We start from the raw sequence: 4,153 nt of genomic DNA on the forward strand, positions 1-4,153 counted from the left end.
AAAAGCCCTTTTCTTGATAAATTATCAAGATTGAAAATGCTATTGACCAATTGAAATTTCATGTGAAATGTATAAATTTTGTATCTTAATAAATTAGTTTCTAACAATTAAATACTCCATGTGCCGGCATTTGAACCTGCGACACACGGAATTATAGTCGACATCTCTACATACTCGGATACGGCAGGCAAAAGCTTTTTCGCTTTTAAATTCATATTTTTCATATGTGACAATGAAATCAGTTGCACTCATGTGGAAATCAGTTCCACTAATGTGGAAATCGTAGAGCTTTTGTTTTATAAATATTGACACAGAATGCGAACGAAGCTTTTGCTTGATACAAATCTTGATGAAATTTCTTTACAAAAAATTTATCAAGAAAACATAGAATTGGGCGGTTAGTCTGTATAAGAATTTTAGGAATATCCCGAGCTACATACCGAGTAAATTTTTGGTCAGAATATTTATTTTCAAGATTTATTTTGCCAAATATGAACCAAGTCGGTGCAGCCGTTTAGTAGTTTAGTGAAATACATTGTAAAGAGAACTGTATGAAATGGTAAAACGCGACGTCTCAGATTTCTTAATTTTTTGGCAGCAACAAGGAAAAGTTTTAATTTTTTTTAGCGAAAAACCTTCCACACAGAAAAAAAAAGTTTGTGGTTATATCAAGGCGAAATTTTGAGAACGGTCCGTTGCTAACTCTAAATATAAACTACGACACACTGGAAAAAGTTAATACGTTCAAATACCTAGGAATAATGATCGACGATAAACTAAAACAAAAAAAAAAAAAATGGATTCTATATTTTCAATTAGAGCTCTAGCAAGATGTACATCGGTGAAAACTGCATTTAACTCCATACATTAGCTTTTGCGTGATGCGCTTACAAACATACAGACAAACATACCAAAATTTTATATTTGGCTTCTGTTGATCTAATAAACCCCCTATTAATTTTTCTTTAACATATTCTCAAATACCCTCGTTTGATTCCGATATGGCAACACTTAGTTTATATTATAAATTTAACTGAATTAAAGTTTTCGAACCCGCTTTAAGAATATTTCATTTATTTTACAAATTTTAATGAATACAATTTTTCAATCAGTTGGCAAATCCCCTAAAAATATTTTAGCATTAAAATTTCCTAGCCTCTTTAGTTTGATGCCAATATTGCAATATTTAATTTATGCTATCAATTAAATTAAATTAAAGTTTTCGAATAGGTGGCAACCTTCCCCAAAAATATTTTCAGCTGTAAGCCTTTGTAAATTTCTTTCTTTTGACAGCCATATTGCAGTATTCACTTTACCGTATCAATTGACCTAAACTGAAATTTTAAACACAGGTGGCAACTCTCTAATTTCTTCTTCTATATTGGAAGCTAGATCTCTAGCGATACATCGGTGAAAACTCTGCACTCAATTCCATGTTTTCGACTGATGTGCGTACAAATATACAGACAGACAGAGATTCAAAAATTGTTTATTTTACTTCTGTAGCTTAAATCAAAACCCACCATATTAATTTTTCTTTAATATCTATAAGGTACAGACATCGACCTGTTACAATTTTATTATATGTATAGATGTAGATATAGATTTCATTTATTTTATCAATTTAATACAATAAAATTTTTCAAACAGGTGGCAGCCCTCCCTAAAAATATTTTCGGCAATATAATTTCCTAACCCCTTTCAGTTTTATACCCATACTACAATATTCAATTTATCTTATAAATTGAATTAAATGTACATTTTCAAACAGGTGGCAAATCTAAAAAAGTATTTTTGGCTGTAAGCCTTCTTTAGCCTCTTCCTTTTGACGCCCATATTGCAATATTCATTTTTTCTTATCAATTTACTTAAACTCCAATTTTCAAAAATCTGGCATCTTTCTAATTTTTTCTTCCTACATTTTAAGTTAGACCTCTCGAAATACATCGGTGAAAACTGCATTGAAATCCATGCATTCGTTTTCGAGTGATGCGCGAACAAACATACAGACAGACAGACAGACAGACAAAAATTCTAAAAATGGTTGATTTGGCTTCTGGTGCTCTAATAAAGACCCCACACATTAATTTTTCTTTAATATCTATAATGTACAGACATCGACCTGTTACAATTTTATTATATGTATAGATATCTAGATGTAGATTTAGATTTCATTTATTTTATCATTTAATTCAATAAAATTTTTCAAACAGGTGGCAGCCCTCCCTAAAAATATTTTCGGCAATATAATTTCCTAAACCCTTTCAGTTTGATACCCATATTGCAATATTCAATTTATCTTATAAATTAAATTAAATGTAAATTTTCAAACAGGTGGCAACTCTAAAAAAATATTTCTGGCTGTAAGCCTTCTTCATTCTCTTTCTTTTGACGCCCATATTGCAATATTCATTTTTTCTTATCAATTTACTTAAACTCCAACTTTCAAACAGGTGGCAACTCTCTAATTTTTTTCTTCCTAAATTTTAATTTAGACCTCTAGCAATACATCGGTGAAAACTGCATTCAAATCCATGCATTCGTTTTCTAGTGATGCGCGAACAAACATACAGACAGACAGACAGACAGACAAAAATTCTAAAAATGGTTGATTTGGGTTCTGGTGCTCTAAAAAAGACCCTCCACATTAATTTTTCCTTAATATCTATAATGTACAGACATCGACCTGTTAAAATTTTATTATATGTATAGATTGTTAATGTGCCAAACACATCGGTTTTCGCTGCTGGTATTTATGTAGGACAATCCAAGCCAGATTCTATAACACAATTTTTAAGCGAATTTACCGAAGAAGTTGCAGACCTTCAAGCTTCTGGTTTCGAATGCAATGGTCGCTGCATTACGTTTCAGGTTAGGGCTTTTATTTGTGATGCGCCAGCGAAATCATTTCTCTGCGGAATACCTGGGCACACTTCTCGACATGGTTGTTCCAAATGTAATCAAGTGGCCAAAAAAATTGAAGGCGTACTAACCTATAGTACCAGTGTGGGAACGCTTATATCCAACACTGATTTTTTGGAACGCAAATACCCTCATAGACATATATCTGCTTTCAAGACCAATTTATCTCCTCTGGAGAAGATTAATATTAATATGATAACTCAAGTTCCTCTTGATGTCATGCATTTAATTGATTTAGGTGTCATGCGTAAGTTTCTTTTACGAGTAATCAACAATAAATCGAACCATAAGTTAAAAAGGGAAGCAAAAATTAATATTTCTTCAAAACTAGTAGCTTTATCCTCACACGTCACTAAAGAGTTTGTACGAAAACCAAGAAGTTTGGATGAAATATCAAATTGGAAAGCTACCGAATTCCGCATGTTCCTATTCTATTTTGGAATATATGTCTTAAAAGATGAACTTCCCAATGATATTTATTATGAATTCCTGCTTCTGCATTGTGCTTGTCGGTTATTGTTCTGCCCTAAAAATTATAGTTCTAATATTGAGGTAGGCAGAGATATACTAAAATTGTTTGTACACAATTTTGCAGCCGTTTTTGGAGACAATAGCGTTTCGTACAATGTACATGGCTTGCTTCATATTTCAGAAGATATAAGAGAACTGGGCATACCTTCAACCTATTCAGCCTACTCATTTGAAAACTATTTACAAATTTTATAATCATACGTTAAAAAACCAACTCAAATTTTGCAACAAATTACAAATATGTTAAAACACGAAAAAATTGTGACACCTCTAAAATTTACTGGATATCAAACTAAAAATTATTGTATAAAAAGTTTTCATTTTGACGATTTTTCTCTAACCAGTAAATTTCCCAATAATTACTGTTCTGTTAAACCATTTCAGTATATAGAAATACAAAACTTTAAAGATGTAAATAGTAAAATCATAAAAGGCAAGAAATTGTTAAATTTACAGAGCTTTTTCATAGAACCAATTGATTCTTCCACGTTAGGGATATGTACTGCAGACCTCACTCCGTCGTGCAATGAAGAGGAATTTTTACTAGATGATGTGGAATACAAATTAATGTGCATCACATTAACGGAGAAAATTCTGCTTATTCCGATTTTACATACCTGTATGTAATTAAACTGCCTCTTTCTTTTTACTATAACAATTTAGTTTTATTTTTCAGAATCACGTAGGATAAGTGTGTCAA

This window comes from Rhagoletis pomonella, unplaced genomic scaffold, assembly GCF_013731165.1.
Source record: "Rhagoletis pomonella isolate Grant_MI unplaced genomic scaffold, Rhpom_1.0 Rhpom_scaffold_00006, whole genome shotgun sequence".
Lineage (NCBI taxonomy): Eukaryota > Metazoa > Arthropoda > Insecta > Diptera > Tephritidae > Rhagoletis > Rhagoletis pomonella.